Source organism: Larus michahellis, chromosome 12 (assembly GCF_964199755.1).
Source record: "Larus michahellis chromosome 12, bLarMic1.1, whole genome shotgun sequence".
Taxonomy (NCBI): Eukaryota; Metazoa; Chordata; class Aves; order Charadriiformes; family Laridae; genus Larus; species Larus michahellis.
Genome location: NC_133907.1, coordinates 600,061 through 618,483, shown reverse-complemented (window position 1 = coordinate 618,483; position 18,423 = coordinate 600,061). Strand labels below are relative to the sequence as shown.

At 43.1% G+C, this 18,423-nt stretch overlaps 1 protein-coding gene across 21 annotated transcripts in view; it reads left to right on the top strand.

Moving 5' to 3' along the window:
• LOC141750503 (serine/threonine-protein phosphatase 4 regulatory subunit 1-like) overlaps nt 1-11,382 on the top strand; it is a 40,709-nt gene extending 29,327 nt beyond the window's left edge. For 10 of the 21 annotated variants that reach the window (XM_074605729.1, XM_074605730.1, XM_074605725.1 and 7 more), the window contains one exon: nt 785-11,382. The gene's annotated coding sequence lies outside the window, so the exon portion shown is untranslated. Of the gene's footprint in view, nt 1-304; nt 646-784 lie in introns of all 21 variants that reach the window. The other 11 variants (XM_074605726.1, XM_074605722.1, XM_074605709.1 and 8 more) reach the window with 11 other exon arrangements.
• Nucleotides 11,383-18,423: the final 7,041 nt, after the last annotated feature.

Genomic DNA, 18,423 nt, shown 5'->3' with positions numbered 1-18,423 from the left:
TCAGCGTGCCAGTTCTGAGGTAGACTTGGTGACAATAAAAACTGTTGTTCTTGCTAAGTGTAATGACTTTTGGTGTTAGAGAAACTCATGTGGGAAAACAGGATTCTGTTTTTTTACTTCCCTCTTTGAGTCTCATTTATTTATTGCCATCTTATTATTACCTAGAAATGCGTAGGTTTTTATCAGTCCTGTGCAGTGCTTTATCGGCTGGCCACTGAAACGCGAGATTGTGAGCACAAGTTCTGTGGCTCTGACATTCGGGTTTTTTTGTTGTTTTGCAACTAAATAAGCCTTATTTCCCTAGAAATCTGCACAATAGACAGTCCTCTGGGTCGGCTGAGGTCACTTGATTGCCCTGAATGAAAGGGCACGTGTCAGTCACGTTTGTTATCATCGAAAGTGAGTGCTGAGGAGGAAATCCCACCTTGTCTGCGGTGCTCCCTTCAGTCCAGGTTCTTGAGCCTGGCCTCCTCAAAGTTTGTCCCTGGCAGAGGACGTTGTCATCTCCCAATAAGTGAGAGCCCCCAGTGCAAAAGCAATGGCAATGCCCCGCTGCGGCAAAGCCAGCGCTGTCCCCGTGACTGGGACAAAGGATGTCCAGTCCAGTGTGCGAGCTGCGGGCTGGAGCATTGCTTCACTGGACAGGTTGGTTAATTCCACTGATTAGATGTGACTAAAACAAACTGCATCTGCCTTCAGAAAAAAATTGTGCGTTGTGGCCCGCAGGTGGCATTACCTCCTTTCCTATGCCTTGTCATACGGGACTGTGTATGATTTTTGGCAGGTGTGGGTTTGCAGGGCAAAGCCCCGCTGCAAGGACCATCCTTAAGGTCACGGCAGTGCCATTGGACCGAGCCGCTCCTTGGCGCGAGCAGTGAGGACTGACCACGGCAAGCCCAGAGGTTGCGACCACACCAAGGTTTGTCCCAGTGGAGGATGGGACCCCTGCGCTCTGCCACCCGCCGCCTGGGGGACCAGGCCTTGCAGCAGGCGTCTGTCCTACGCCCTGAAATAGGTACTGACTCGCCTTGTTCTGGGAGACTTCAAGGGACAGTCAGTAACGTTCCCAGGGACCCACACTTCAAATATAGGTCACTGGGTGGGATTTGCAGGTTTTAGTTATGAAATAAGCTCACGTACTGGTGATGCTGCAGTGAAGATGACAACTACTTGACAGCACAGCTCTCAAACACGCTCTTAATTTGTAGCTTAAGTATTTATAACGCTGTTCCCTAGCCAGACTGGCCATTTGGTTAATTCGGTTTGTAGGAGAGCTCGAGCCTGTCTGCAAGCTCTCTTTGGAATGCTCCGTGCTAGGGTAATTCCCTAATAGTTGGCAACAGACCAGGGTGATACAGTTTAATGGGTATTTCAGGGGACTGGAAATCCCCAGATCTTTAATGCAGTTCTGGCCCTGACTGGCTTTGGCTTTATTGCCTCTGGCAGATCAGCTAAGGGTTATTTTATAAGTAGGGCAGTTTGTCTGCCGCGGAAGGGCGTAGGCAAAGTTGATGTGCATGTAAGTGGCTAATCGTGATTGCCCAGTGCTTGCTTAGTGTCTCCCCCGTTTTAAGGCTCGGGGCTTTGAAGGTTGGGATTTCCTGAAGCCAGTGATGGGGTGAAGGGACTTGTCCATCTGCTTTCAAAGTTTCTTAGTATCCTAGATTCCTTACATGCTTTAGAAATAAAAATACTACTTGTGGTCTCTTTATGCCTCTATGATCAGTAGAAGGAAGCTGAGCTTCTGGTGTGTTTCCTGAGGGCTTACTAAGGACTCGGTTTCCATTGCTTTGCTTAAAGAGACATTTTTCCAAAGAGCTCAGCGCTTAACTTCCAATTAACCAGAGAAGAGGTGGTTCTGAGTGGGAACTGAGCACTCCTGAGAACTTGGCCCACTGCCTTTTTACTTGCAAAGCCCCCTGCGTAGCCAGGAGACTCTACAAACAGCTATCGTGAGTGGTTCTTGTTTCCTTGTGTCCGAGCATTTTTCTTTAACTGACACCAGGACTGCTACGTAAATATCCAGGTAACTAGTGAATTTTGGCCTCAATACTTAAGTTTGTGTTCCAGATCAATGCCTGGGAGTAGCGATATCCACAATGTGATAAAAATCAGCATCCTATGGTGCAGTGTTGTCTTTTATGAAGAGGTGAAATGTGGATCAGAAAGATGCTGGCTGTGAACTTGGATACCTTTAGTTTATATCCCTTAAGGGAGAGATTGTGGCTAATGATGCGGACAGAGTTGACTCGAGTGCCCCAATGACAAAGCTTTGCTTTGTGTGCACCAAACGAATGGAGGCAAGTTACAGAGACCCAGTTTTGTAGGAAGGGCTGCAAAGCAGGACTCTCTATAGGGCACACCTTTGCTTGGGTACTATTCAAGGGGATCTGAATAAAGTTCCCATGTATATTCCTTGTCAGATAGTCCCAGACAGAAATGCAGCATGTTGCTCACGCACGGTAAGTGTGACAGGACAGGTGTCCAGGCATGGGGCTGCCCAGCTCAAAGACAGATAGTTTAGTCTGTCCAGGGAATTGTTTCCCTGTGCTCACAATCCTCAGCTGCCTGGGAGCAAGTCCTTAAGCCTAGTTTCCATGTTAGTAAAGTTGAAATACTAACCTGGAATGCTTTCAAAATGCGGCTGCATCCCCTAAACACTTGCCTGCCTCGCTGAGGGTGGAGGGAGGGATGGGTGCCTGGTCTGAAAGCAGGGCGTTGTGCCTTCCGCGGGCGCTCCACTGGATGATGTGCTGTTCTGAGAACCGCGTGTGTGAACCAGGAATGGAGACTGAGAAATGAAAAACACAGACTCAATCTCTGTGCCATCGAAGAACGTCCCTTCAGCTTTTTCTGTAAACTGAAAAGGCTTTGGGGTGATTGCTTTATTTCTTTGTTGCAATTGCTTTCCTTTCCTTGAGTTTAAAAGATTGCAGCCTAAAGGGAGAATCCCCAGTTGCTGGCTGGAATTGCCTGAATTTGCAGGCGTGGGGAGATGGGGCAGTCGGCAGGAGAGGGCTCGCGGCGGGACGTGCTGCAGGACACGCGTGTCCTCTCATCCTCATTCATCACCCACGAAAAACAACCCATTTGCTTTTCTTCAGCCACATCTTCTCAGTTGCATCCAGTTGCGACTTTCAAAGGCAGCAATCCTGTATTCCTTCTGAATTGATATTTGTACTTAAAGTCTCTCAAATCTAAGATGATAAATACCTCTTACCTTTCAGTTCCTTATTTTAATCAAGTAATAAAGCAAGGTCCAGAACTTCAGGTTATGGGAAGTACCACATCTGAAGGCAGTTTCTGTGATTCTGGAGGACAGGTGGCAATGCTTACACACGTGACATCAGTCTGAACAAATGAGCGCGGAATTCCTTCGGTTTGAGGGGACACGTTCAAGGTATCGTTTAAACAAAGTTCACTCGAACAGGTTTTATGCTGATTATTAATTCTACGTGACTTAAATATATAGTGTAATAACTGCTTAAGAGAATGAGAAGATCACAAACTTTATCAAAGTGATCAGTAGACGAGATATAAAAAGAAGGTGCTTCTGGCATTTTGCTGAGCAGTTGAATATTGCAAGCAGATCTATACAGAAAAGTCCTTAGAAATCCTTTATTCTTTCTTCCTATTGTCTGTCTAGACTGTCTAATCTGCACCCAAGCTTCCAGAAAAGGGGAGAGGATCTGTAATTGCTTTTAGACATTATGCAGCATGCTGCATGGCTCTGGGAAAGAACAGCGAATGTCATGGAAAGAATTGGGTGACCTCAGCACAAGGATGCCAGAATGGCAGGAAATTATGTAGTATGTGATTATGTAGTTAGGGACAAGTATTAGTATCAAGGATTTTTTTGCTGGAAGCTGGAGACTCATCCTTTGGAAAAAAACAGAAGTCACCAATTGTGTTGCAGCTGGCAAGTGGATTTTTGCACACCAGTCCAAAACTGTATCAGGACAAATTAGAAGAGAATTAATGTCTGGGTGAGACAAGGCCTGGATCAATGCCTGCTGTTCTGGTTAGGCGAGAAAGGTGAACTGAAGCCAGCAGAGAGCCCTGCATTAACCAGGAGAGGAGAGAGCTCCCCTTCCTGCGAGGGCCAGGAGAGCAGGGCACAGCTGAGAGGACGGACCATGCGAGGACAGTGTTGCTTTTTATCTAAGGCAATAAATGTCAGGGAGGTAAATAAGCTATTTATACTGAAAGAAGCTGCTGGGATAATACGATCAGAAATCAGAATACGTTTTGCAGCTCTTGTTAGGGAGGAGGAGTGGCGCAAAGAGACTTAACCGAACGTGCGCGCCTTTAAGTATGCTGTTGTGTGATACAATGGTCTGGAAAAGGGTTGGGGCTGGATGGCAGCATTGCTGGATGCTGATTTTATTTGTTGCACCATTGTATTTGTTGCTTAAAGTTTCCATTCCAAGGAATAAAAGCTGGATGTAGACAAAGCAGATAATATTGCCTGTCTTACAGTAAGCAGCTGTGCTGTAGCATGCACCAGAAGTAAACACCAAGGGAGACCGCAGACCGAGATGCAAGGCTCAGGCAGAAATGTGCCTGTTGAAGAGACTGAGCCTCTGGATTCCTGAAATCTGTGCTCAGCTCTGCTGCTGCTTCGTATATATCTTGAAAATTTGATTTCTGTCTTAAATAGTACCAGGAATCCCTGTCAATGTTGTTTCTCTATTGCACTGGTGTGCAAAATCCTGTTCTAAAGGGAAGCTATAATAACCTTTTCAAAGAAAGGAAACACAAGCACGTAAGAGACTTGTGTATCTTGCATTACAACCGTTTCTTTCTCCTCTTTATGTTACAGCACAGGGAAAGGATCAGAAGACTTTAGTGAGGTCTTGTTAATGAACTTTGGGATCCACAGATAAAAAAAACAGGGAGATCATTATGGAGAAGAAAATGCATTAGAAATGCCTTGAGTTTAATTATGCCCAGGGCAGGACAAATGTCACAACTGTCTTCTAATATTAAGAAATCCAAAGCAACCCTTTTGGAAGGACTGTGGTTCCCTTGGATGCAAAAGGCAGTAAGTTAAATAAAGATGACAAGCACAGGAATAATTCATCACACTTTCCTATCGTTATCAGCTTATCCCCTTCCCTTGCCTGGGCAGACTCCCAGTATTGCTCGCAGCCGTCACGCCGACTGCCGCTCCCCAGAGCCTTGAGAAAGCGGAGGCTCAGCGAGCCTGAAACAGTGACTGGTGCCAGGGAGAGCCTGCGATGTCTCGGAACTGTCACCTTTCATGCTTTCAAACATGAGCCAAATGTTCCCCAAGCATCTCCCCTTTCTCTAGAAACGTTTCCAGTTTCACTTGAGTTACACCCCAGACTTGCTTATGTTTACTCTGTCCCTCCAAGCTCCTCCCGTACGGATGCTGCACAAGAGAAAAGCTTGGTACTGTTGCTAAAAGTGAGATGCTACGAGGACGTGCCTAGTGGTGACTGGATGTTTCTAGAAAGGAGTACAAGTGGAGCAGAGGCTTCGTTGCAACATGAATTTCCAGGCGTCTTGCTGCTTCATATCCCAAGGCCTGCAGGCGAATGATGCGTCTCGCTGGGTAATGTGCATTTCGCTGTAGGGAGCCGACGAGTCTCTCCCTCTGCTCCCAGCTCATAGTTCTGGAAACTTCTTTGGTATAAAGTTTCTTTCAACATAGACAGAGATGCAATTTCTTTTAAAATGTGTCATTTATTGATAGAACTTCCATACCTGTGGGGTTATGGGCCCCTCCAGGCTTGGGCAACACCTGAGTACAGTTTTGTGCTCATGTGTTTTATCAACACTCCTGGAAGCATAATGCCACTATTGATCTTACCGTACTTGTGAGATACAGCCTACAGCAGACCTCCCTGTGGAAAATGAATATTGAAACTTGAGAGCAAAGACCCGTCATTACTTTGGCATTGCACGAATAACTTGTTAGCTCAGTGAATTTTTAAATAGAAAAAAAGGGCAGGCTTGTTGTTTTACCTGTTCCATATTTATCAATGGACAACAGCAGTGCAGAACACTGTGGCAATCACTGCATTCATTTCTTAAAGTGAATCAAATGAACAGATATCGTTAAATGCCAGAGTACAATATAGCTTATAAAACCCAAGAGATATCAGGAAACTTGTACTGATTGGGCTCTTAGATGTTGTTTTCCTCTTGCTTAGGAAAAAGAATTGTAGTCAGCTTGCAATCTCCTCGACATTGTTCATGACGGAAGCAGACAAAAAGTACCAATGAAACAGAAGGGCTGCAATTTAGTTAATTTTATGCAAAACACAATCAGCATTCAAACTGGGAGTTACCAAGCAGAAATGTATTAACAGAGAAGCCAAAATATTCTCTGCGCATAAATCGTGAAATATTAAAACAAAATTTCAAAGAGACTCCTGGAACCCACATAACTATAGGCCAGAGAAGATGCAAGGCTGAAGTTTGAGGCTATCAAAGTCACGAGGAGTTCAGAGAAGCCGTGATCAGATCCCGACACCCCAGGCCATGCCTCTGTATGGCAGGAACCAGGGCAGCTCTGGTGTGACAGAAGCCCCTGTATCCGTAAGGAAAAACAGAATCAACTTTTTCAGTAGAGTGATTAGAAGAGAGGGTGATCGCTTAGAAAAGGTGGTTGCAAAGGATCTACGCTAGGGAGAGGATAGAGCAGGAAGAGCAATAAGGAGGTAGCAAAGGACAGAGAAATGGAAAGCGCTGCAGATCAGCTGGGGAATGTAATTATGAAGGTGACAGCTGTGCGGGGATCTGCCTTCTAGTCCTGGACATCCCCAAATTGATGATGGGGGACACTGGTCTCCCATTTTGCATTTTACTTGGCATGATAGACTGCTGTTAGCATTGAAGTTAACTAAGCGGGCGCAAAATATTTTTGTACAGAACATACTCCCTTTTTTCCCAAACTTCATGCACTCTGCTGAAATTTTCTTATTAATCAGTCTTTGTGCCTCAAATCCCTGAAGGCTCCAGTCCAGTGTGCATGGTCTGTCTCTGTCTGTAGCAGAACCCGTGTGTGTATGCTTTCTCTGCCTTCATTTTTTGAATTTGCAGTGCTCCTTGAGTTGTAACCACCAACCGTGTTCAAAGACAACCGGAAGCCGGTTGTGAGCCATGTCTGAGGATCACGCTGACCACTGACGTTTAGAATGGATAGCGGTTTGCCGAGGGAAGCCAAAAGCTATTCACTTTCTACTGTGCTTCCAGCATCCCGTTTAGGTTGGTTTAATGCCCAACCTAGGCTGCAACTGAGGTTAGTGCTTTGGTTTTCCTTCAAGTTCCATTTCTCCATATGCTGTTCTGTTTGCAACGTTTGCTTGACATGATTGTCTGGTATGGTTTGATGGTGTTTTGCCAGAATTCCTGTGTGTACAGAAGCTAATAAAGGAACCGTCAACTCAGAAAGCCCATCTTAAAATGTGGTCCTACTGGCTTGGGATAAGAAACGCAGCGATCCCTTGCCCAAGCCTCTTCCGCGGAATCTGTGATGCTATTTCAATTCCTTTAGTTTCCAGTAACCAAACAACCACTGGGTCAACCAAAAGTCAAGGTGTAAAAATTCATCGCTGTGAGCCTCCTTTACCTATAAACTGGTTGTATGTTAGAGGAATGATCTGGACCGTAGCAGTTGTTTTACATCTCTTGATGAGTATTTGTATGCATAATTAAAATGTGTGTGTGTGTTTGAATTCCAGCTTGTATTGATTGGATTGGTCGGTGATAATAAACAGTATAAATAAATCTGATGGGAGTTAAAGCATTGATATGCTGTATGGGGGGAAAAAATTAAATTTAGTGCAGTGACCTTGAGCAGAATGTAATTTCGAAAGTGCTTTAAATATGCTGATGACATAAAATAAGGCTGAAGAAGTTGGAGGGGTGGGAGGATAGGGGGCAGAGGAACAAAACAAACTCATTCAAAATTATTTGGATTTATCAGGATTACAGGCAGATATGTGGCTTAGGCAGTTAATTGTAGGGAAGGGTGAGGTAATGCGGCCGGGGACCAAAAGCAATCAGACTCCAGCCAGAGCGGGAGCAGTGTGGAATACAGATCAGAGCATGGCGAAAGGGCACATGCAGCACTGGGGGAAGTCTCGTCTAGGGTGAACAGCTGTCTTGATGCTTCGTACGGAGCTCAGCTCTACAGCTGCGCTTGCTGCGTGGCTGAGAAATGGCTGGCCCTGCTAAAGACGTTCTTGTTCAGCGCTGTCAATCCAGGAACCGGCTTGTAAACGAGAGCTGGGTTTAAAATGACCTTTCTCTTTGAAGATCTCCAAATACAGTTGCACCTCTTTCTGGGAGGAAAGCAAGTAAAGCAAAGAGGAAGATGGAGGGAACATAGCCATGCCAGCGTGAATTAGAGGGACAGAATCAGGCCTTATCTGTTGGTGTAAAAACACGCGGGAATCCTTTCATGCTGGTTTGACCAAGCCAAAATCCTTCAGAGGCTATAAGATGCACGGCTGCTTGTTGCACATGAATAGAGAATCCAGCTTGTAATGTTACAGGAAACATGATCTGTAATTGAGCTGCCTAATAGTTCATCACACTGACTTTAGACTAGAAAAATAAAAAAAATATTGTTTTGGACTAATGAGCACCCTGTTGGGCCACAGTAAAGCAAAGAGAAATTGGTGAATCTTTCCAGTTGACTAATCTGGAGGTAGATTCCATGGCTTTGGAAGTACTTGTTTTATTCTCTTTTTTTTTTCCTTCTTTTTTAGTTCTAATGTCTATTTCCATTTTTTAAATGTTTCATTCATTCATTAATGTCTAGAAGCCATAGCTGCATGTGTTATGCTTGTCATAGTTGAGTAAGGCAGTGAGGAACTACAGGGAAAACTGGACCGGGAAGGACAGAAGCTAAGGCAAGTCACAAATGATAACTTGATCTCATACCCTAATCCTTATGCCGTATCAGAATTGAGTCATAAATGAAGAGCGGTGAAAGAATCCTTGGGGAAATAAGAGATGCCCTTGGAATTCTTCCTTTTCTGAGTCTCCTCAGGCTTTTGTGGCCCCTGGTTAACATCTGCCCAGTTCAGTGTCGTGCCTGGGATGCTGGACCCATGCAGGATGTGCTCTGGGATGCACTCTGCCCTCACCCAGAGATGTGTCTGTTCCGGTGATTGCTTATGTTGTCGCAATAGTAACAACGAAAGAACGATGATCTCCACGTACTCGTACCCCATGTTTCTGTTACCCATTGGTTCTCCACAGCAAATGGTCAGTCTTAGAATCTGCATCCTTGGAGTTTTGTTGCTAGTTTGGGCTGTTGTCACACACTTTAGCTAATACCCTCTAGTAATTTTATTTCTTATTCACATGCACACTTAATGTCCTTAGTCGTTAGCCTGAAAAATGTTAACCTTGTCATAGTTAGTGACTGGAAGCAGAAAAGTCCATTTAATTCTCGGGGGAATGAATTCTAATTTTCTGCTTGTCAGAAAGTGACATTTTACATATTTTTCTCTTTTTTTTTCCCCACCAGTTTAGTGCTAAATTTAAATGTGTGTGTCATAGGAATAGACTTTTTGTCTGTGCTAAACACCCCAAAAGCCTTGGCAGGTATCCAACGTGTGAGACTCTTGACCAATAGCTGCTGCTGGAGCTCATTTCATGCACTGAAGAGAATGGGAGGTGAGAATTAAAAGTTAGAGATAAGAGGTCGTCGCAGAGGGCACATCAGCATTGTACGTCAGAATGCATATTTTTTCCCCTGGAAGATATGGATGAAAAGCAGCTCATCTGGGATAAAATATCCAACGAAGAAACAAATTATGTTAATGAAGCAGGCTGGTACTACTATTTGTCATTAAGATGTGACACCTTCTTTTTAATGTCACAATCTACTGTGAGCCTTTGAAAAATGTACTGGTTGGAAGGAAGTTGTCTGCAGATATTGAGTTCACTGATCTATGAATGGGAATAACTTGTGTGTCTTGAAAAATAGATGGCATTTATGGCAAAGAGAAATAATCCTCCCACAGATTACAGCTGTTCACTGCATTGTTGTGCTGGTGGTCTTGTCTCATCAGTGGATATTTTATAAGGATTTTTTTTTTTCATACATATCCATAAGGCTGTTCTGAGGAGGGCATCGTGTGCTGGGAGCTGGATGCATTTTAAGAAAGAGACACCACTACAAAGAACCGAGTCTAAATTGCGAAGATGGATGAAGTAAAAATGAAGGATGGTTATTTTGCTTTTTACAGATGGGAACTGAAGCAGGGGAGGATGACTGTTGTGGCCCAAGTCACCCTGGGAATCTGTGGAATTGCATCCTGATCTTTGAAGTCCAGTTCCACTATCTTTACTATATATTGTCTTTCTGTTCCCTTGCTGACGAATGTAGATTTAATATGCACATGTGTAATGAGCCAAACATGTTCTGCATATGTTTACCCAAATTCTGACCTTAGGGACGTGAGGCAAGCTCTCTCTCATCTAGTTAGGAGTGCTTTCATGGCTGGGCTCAACCCAAGGACTGCAAAACAGTGTTGGCATTTAGTTTATGAAACTAAAGCCCCTCCTGGGCTTGACGTTCAATTCATCTGCCTGCTTGGTGTTTGAACAAAGTCAAGCTTCTCTGTGAAGTTCTGGAGAAGAGATGTCAGGCCAGTGGGTAACAAACTGCATGGCTGATTGTCTGACCTCTTGTACTGTCTGTGCACCAGATGCTGATTAATGATTAGCGTGTAACAAATTAATAAATCAATACCATAAACAAATATACCATCCATTGCAGTGGCCTGTCAAATCTCTCTCTCCTCTGGGAGAAGAGAGACTTGCAGGCATGTATGTGAATGCCTCTGGACTACGTGCTATCTTGACACCTTGCAGATTTGATGTACAGATGAGATTAAGTGTATTCCATAGGTAATTTGATATGTACTGAAAAAAACATTTTGAAGTTTCCTTGCTTACTTTTGTTCTATGCAGATGTTCTTGAAGGGAAGGGTGAGTGGTCAGCACAGTAAACGTGGGCTCAGGAGGAGCAAGTTCCTGTACAGCCCAGGCGTCTTGCCTTGAAGGGGTAATCCACACTAATTTCAGACAACTACCTTCGGAGTCTAAAGATAAAACCTTATTGCCCAAGCTCCCTCTGCAGCTTGCTGGAGAAAGCAAGGATACCATAGTGTATCACTCAAAGGTCTTAATTTGGATTCCAGTCCTGAATCATCATCAGAGAAGTTTAAAATTAATCCCTGTGAAATATCAAACATTTTCTGACTTTAGTCTCTCTGTGCCACAATCAAGCAACAAAATGAGTTACTGTGTTGTCATCAATAGGCTGTTAGAATCACAAAACCTTTTGTGCATCTGGCCTTATTTTTCAGAAATAAAAACCACTTAAAAGTGTTGTGATGTGTTATGGAATACAGCTAATTAATGCCCTTGTAACAATCAAAGAGAGGTTCAGAGGTGGTTTCTGAATCTGTACAAACACCTCCAAATCCAGAATGGGACAGGGGCGTAAAGGATTCCTGATTGGCCTGACTGATATTTCCATTCTCCTTAAACAGGAAGCGTGTATGTACTTCTGTGCAGTTCTTTGGGCATAATTTATATATTCTAAAAAATACTAAGTACATGGGTCCATAATTAGAAGGGACAATAAAGAAAAGCAGTTGATGAAACTGAATTATGCATAATAAAGCTGCAATTTTATAGAGAAGTCTGTACTCATCAGGAGATAAAGTGAAGCTTGCTTGTTTTATTGATGGTGTGAAAGAGCTGAGCTGGAACTACAGTCTTAAAAGCTTTAATATTTTCTGGTGTCTCACTGTATTACAAAGAACTTATTTCGTAACTCTTTATTTCATCCATTTGTGGGCCTTTCCTACAGCAGCATATCCTGCCCTGCACTCTACTCTTACTGGCTTCCTCTTCTTTTATGCTGTGCTGGCTCTGCAGGCCCTGGCTCAACTGTTGTCTGTGTTTACTTTAAGGAGCATTTTTGATTGAATATGGCTGTAAATCTGTTCTCTGCATTTCGGACAGATATGAGTGTGCCTCACGTGGCAAGTTGATTAGAGGATCCGGGAGTCAGCTGAAGTCTACGTTCAGAACCATTTCTTAGCAGTACAGACTGGGGGAGGTTCACAATCCAGTCAAGTGCTGCCAGACAGTAGGTCTGATATATTTTATGTCAGATGTCCAAAACCCACCAGGTTTAGGTGAGACCAAGTGAACAAAACAACCTTTTGGAACCTGAGGTATAGCACGAACTCTGCAAACTGGCTGTCACCTGGCCCTATAGGGACCATTCAGGAGGCAGGCAGAGGCTTACAAGGCAACAGTGTGTATTTATCTACTTTTTCACATTAAAAAATGTGAAAATCATCGCTACAGAGCCCTTCTTCAAAACAGAAAGAGATGTGGCTCATTAGGTTTGAGGACCCTTTCTCATATTCGGATGTTTTTATCACATCCATGACTATTATCTGCATGTGCATTATTCAGCTCCAAAACAACTCTAGCAAACACTGCCCCATACACACATGAAATGAATATAAAATACATTCCAAATAATTGCAGTATTTATGTAATTTGGTGTCTTCTGTGTTCCTCAAAACCTGAACAGATTATTAAGTCCAGCCGAACCAGCGAGCCAATAGGTGCACGCAAGAGCGCAGAAACCAGCGTGAGCAGAACCAGCCTGGTAACGCCTGTCACTATCGACAGTTAATGACTGATTAGCAATGACTCCAGCAGCGCAAATGACAGGAGAATTAAAAGCAGATTTAGGCAATCCTTTCTCCTTCTTGAGTCCTGTAAGTGTAAAATACTGCACAAATGCGTGAGAGACATTTTAATTGTGATTTGCTGAGTATGAAGACGACCGTTCCCTCTCAAGTTAAAGAGCACTGACCTAAGGTGAAGGAGTTAGTCTCAAGCTGTCCATTGCTGGTGGCTATCCCATTAAAATGCTTATTTTCTCAGCACTCCTACATTAATCAAACAAAAGGATGAACAAGCACAGTGAAAAACCTGTTTTGGTCAAAACTATGGTGAGAGCTGGTGAAATTTTTCTCATTTGCATACAAGTAACTGAAATCATTAAGGACAGCTTCTAGGACAACAAAAACATCAGCAGTGCTCCTTGAGAGCCAAGTTTTTGTCTAGTTTGCACTGCAATGTGCTCCCTTTATCCTGGCTCTGTGACCTGCTCAAAGCTGGCTCAAGACCCCCCAGAAGGGTAGGCTAAAGTGAATTTTCCTACCTTAAAGATTCAGGGCCCATCCCCCGGTGCTCTGCGCTGCAGGAAAGAGCAGGGGCTGTCAGAGTTCCCCCTCCTAGCAGCCCCTCACCCAGCAGTGCCACTCCTCACACGCCCCAACTTTTCCTGCGACGGCAGCAGCGCAGCCAGCCTGACTTCTCAGGACTCGTGCCTAAGCAAGAAAGGGCTGTTTTGTTGCCCCTAAGGATGTGTTGCCACAGGGAGCTCCCAGCTTTGCCTGTCACTGCAGCCAGGAAGGAAATGAGGTGGGGGACAATGTCTCTCTGCCCAAGTGAACAGTAAAGTGTCCCTCTGTGCTTTCTCTCCAGCCTGCGAGCTGTATCTTGGCTTCTGCTAAGAGACTGTAGATACCTGGGTTTTGTTCATTAAGCAAGTACAACTCTAAGATGGAAGCTGTAACGCACGTGATGGGGAGTACAAGAAATTACTACAGCTTTCATTTAAACAAAGAACCTGACTGTGTTCTGGCAATAAGAGCAGAATGGCTGCTTGATTTTTCCAGACAAGGACTGTAGCTCACTAGGGTTTTTTTGGACTCTTGCTTTGTTTTTGTTTTTGCTCCAGCTTTTAAGGATGAGATTGTTGTGTCTGACGCGTGTCAGCAAGCAAAAAAGATTCACTTGCATAGCTGGGTTCGTGTTGCTCCCCGGTGTGGAATAAAAGCATTAGCCGTCTCTCACTTAGGGAGGAGATGGGGGGGCTGTTTTCAGGCTGCGAGATGCGAGAAGGCATTGTCAGGTCTGGGTCAGGCTGGAGCAGAGGGCTGCGCGCCGCTCTCCGCAGAACGAATAGTGGGTGTCACACGGCAGCCTGGAGGCATCGTTCAGAAAAAGCAGGAGACAGAAGCGTGTATGCGCAAGGGTGGGGGGGTGAGGGCTGCCATGTCTTGTTTTGGTGCAAGGCTGTTCTTTACAGCGATGATCTTTCTGGAAAGCAGACACAGAAAAAGGATCAAATAAAGAGGCTTTACCAAGGAAGCAGAGAGAGAAAATGGCCACTTCTACACTCCTTACATTAGAATGGCAAATAATGCTTTTATCAGAGCTGTTAAAAACATTACTTAACAAGAGTCCTGCCCAGCCACGTTTCGTTCCAGTCTGGTACCTGCAAGGTCTGATCGCGCGGTCAGTTGCACCCAGAGAAGCTGGTGTCAGCAGAGCTACCTAACTGAAAAGGATGGACTTGGCGGGGAATGAAGATTCTTTCTGTTCTGTTTATTTCTTCATGGTTGCATCTATTTTTGTGCTTTGAAGTTCTCGGGTTTATTTCAATCACTGCTTCTTTAGTGAAGCAGATAAAGCACAGAGGGGGAAAATACGAGGGAAACGGCCAAATTCAAAGTTGAGTCAAACTTGGGCAACACACACAACCCGCAACCATAAGGTGTAATTTACATTAATGAAAACACCTTGTACTGACTAATCACTTCAAAATTTCTGCCAGATTTCAATATAGGTGTGTGACTGCACCGCACCTCTATCAGGATGCATAAGGTTGTCACATGATATAGAAACAGTAGAACTTGGAACAGAAACCTGGTGAGCTGCCTCACAATAAAAATGGTAAAACTGCATCTCCGTTATTATCATTCACTTCCTGGACTACAGTTCTACTGATGTAATCCCTTCTCTCCATTCCAAAACAATTAAATGAATACATGCAAACTTGAAAATCCCTAAAACAGTAGCTTGCCTCATTATTGCAATAATTTACAATGGCCATGGAATGGCAATAGATTTAAGATCCTTTGACTTAGGGTGAATTCAGAGCCAGCCTTAGCAACTTCAGTTGGGTAAATGCAATTTTTGCCTGTGTCTGATCTAAAGTTTGGATGGGCATCCAAGCATTCATCGGTCTGCGTGCCATAGGGCTTTAGACATGCTTCAATATGGTTTCTAGTGCGACACTGAAAATGCCTGAGGGACACATAAGGAACCCTGGGATGCTGCTGTCTTCCGGGCCTTACAGAGACATAGGAAAGTAGGACTGAAAGGAATTTCGAACCATCTGCCATTTTAGCCCTCTGCCTCTGGCAGCATCGGCTTACATTTGTAATATCTTTATGTTGCTTATTTTTAAAAGTAAACCTAGTATTTGAAATTTATTTATTTATTTATTATGGATAATTTTAAATTGTGGAGAAATGAGGAAAAACTTGGACAGAGTTGGTTTAGTTTGTTACTGGGAAATTAGGAACTTAATATTTACTGAAATGAAAAAAGAAATGCACCACTCGTGTGTGAAACAAGGTTACCTTTTTCTTACCTATCCTTAAAATCCTGAGCTTTGTTACTGACACAAGTCAGGAGTAATAAACTTAAATTCTATAAAAGATACGACAGGTAATTATCCTCAGAGATACTCTCTAAAAAAGGTATTTTAATGTATTGTACTATAATGCACCTAGCACATCTCTTCAATAAAATGTAACCTCTATTATGCATTTACAAGGAGTAGGAAGCGTGCTTATTCTAAACTCAGATTTTTCATATGCTCTTGTTTCTTGAAAACGAAAAAAAAAGCACCAAGAAGTATCAACCAGCCTTTGATCTATAATTTCCTGTGCTGTTGCTAAAACAGTGAACTTTTTGTATTTTTAGAAGGTTTACTAAGGCTGTGTAATGTTACTTTTGAGATCAATGTGCTGATTTAAGAATAACTAAAGCGTTAAAGGTTGGAAAAATCTTACACTGGGGATCAGACGTAACGATGCGTACTGCTAACCTGCTTTACAACCTTTTGAAGTGGTGGTGTTCTGAAGAGTATGTTGCCTCGTGTCCAGCCAGAATTTTGCATGTTATAGTAAATACAGCTGCATTTGCTTAAATGATAAGGAATTAAATTAACCCGCTATGTTTACTTCTATACTTACCAGATGGTCTGACCCCATCTCATCCTTCTTCTCTGAACATCTGGTGAGCCGCCTCCCTAAATGCTGAAATGCTGTCCATACGCTACAGCGTTGCGTGGTGGCCATCTGAAGCCATGGCAGTTTGTGGATGGTGCAGAGGAAAATGCAGATGCTTCAGAACAATCGCCCTGAACACAACCTCCAGTTTCTCTGCAAGCCTTGTGCTAGATGTCCAGTGGCTTGCCACCATCCTGGGCGGTAAGCCTGGGACCCTGAAAAACCCAGTGCTCAGACTGGTAAGTGTATCTTCCTTCAAAGGTGCCAACACTACGCCTTTCTGCACTAAGATGAAAAGCTGCCCTGTGGTACTCTTCAGGTTATATCAGAGAATTTCCAGTTGGAAACAAATCCACCACTGAGGCATACAGGAAAGAGCACTCTTTTAATCTCTTTGAACTGTTCTTCCTGTAACAGAGCAAGTCTTGAGATGTGCGTGAGCAGCCTGAAACCCTACAGTCAAAATTATCTCAAATTCATCCAACAAAATAATGACCCTTTCCAGTGTTTTGTTTCACTGGTGCAGCATGAATCAGATCTGTGTTATTTTCACAAAGTTTCTGGTTTTGTTTTGAATTTATTTCTCAATGCTGCTGGTCTTTTCCTTGTATGATAGAGCAGACTGAAGGGGCAATATTTTGTTCACTGGCAAACTGATCAGTTTCACAGCACAACGGTATCATTTTCCAGTACAGCTAAATTTATTACACTGTGGTCCTATGAAATGGTTTGACACGTTTTCAACTAGTTAAATAACAATTTGATGGGATGTGAAAACCACGGGAGTCAGGAAGAAGGTAATAGTCTGTAAGTGGGCCTTATCTGTCTTGCTACGCTGACACTCATGGTTTCAAGGGGAACTAAATACAAGTCATTTAGGAACCTAACTCAAGAAGTGACCTGAGTTGGGCTTCACACGGGAGCAGAGATTTCTGGTCTGGTTGCCAATGACTATGTTAGACTAGTGTTTGTCACTTTGGTACTTTGTAGAATGCGGAAGAAACCACAATGAATCCTTCACCAAAAGGGGAAATGATGTGTGTGAATGGGGAGCCGTAGGTCTCTGAAAAGAAAAAAAATAATCTACCTCTGTTTTGTAAGGCAAACGATCTCAGAATTGAAGTTACTTCAGGCTGACAGAGTAGCCAAGAACAGGAACTGGAGACAGTAATTTCTGCATAAACTTAGGACTGCGGTGGGTATCCATTAGGATAGTCACAGCATGTAACTTTGTAAAAATGTCTCATGCAGAACAGTTATTACATTTATTCTCTAAGGAGCCACCTTTTACAGCAGTCACATCAATTGGCTATGCACACGCTGTGGTTGCTTTCCATTTTGCTTCTTTCAAAACGTACAGCAACATTTGTAGGGTGACTGCAATTTGACTAGTGCTACTTATTCAGAATCACCATTTCGCTATCATCTAATCAAAACCCTTTATCTGCTGATGCAAAATGCCTTTTAAATAAAGAATAATCTTCCAACTCTGAGCTCCTGGTAAAATACATTAATGAAATTATAAATAGCAAGTGCCGGTTCTACGCCAGTTCTAACAGCACAGAAAAGAACACATTGTGAACGAAAATGCACTAGGTTTTTGACACCCAATTTTGTTGTTTATAAAGCAAGTACTTGCGAGAAAGAGAATTCTGATTTCATAGTTCTTCAAGTTAAATACACACCCAGGAAAGTATATGCAGGCACACATCCATGGTGACAGAAGATGTATGGCTGACCTATTTTCATGTCCTGCTGTGGTGACTCCGTATCAAATACAGTAAAATTTTTGCATATGCAATTCTGAAAGCATCATCCATAGTTCCTCTTTAAAATGTGCCTGTTACCAAAGAACTAGTTTATCTGAAAACAACTGTCAAAATACAAGATGGCTTCAGTTTTCTGACAAATTTTAGTCAACTAAGGAGGAATTCATATGTATACCACTTTGCTAATGTGAACCTTAGAGCACTAAAAACTGTACAAAAGACTACAACAAATTAAATTTAGATTGAAGCATAGAAGACATCTAAATACACTTGCATCTTGTTTTCGAATTTTGGTTAAAAATAAACTGCACAACTTTTATATATAAAGCTTAGAAACATCCCATTCTGCTCTGACTTGCACAGAAGCACAGGGCAAAGACTTTTACATAGAATTAAAATTGTCTTGACTTTTGCTGCATTTTTGAAGCGATTTCCCCAGTGTGTGCACTAAGTTTACTAACACTATCCTGACCTCGAAGATG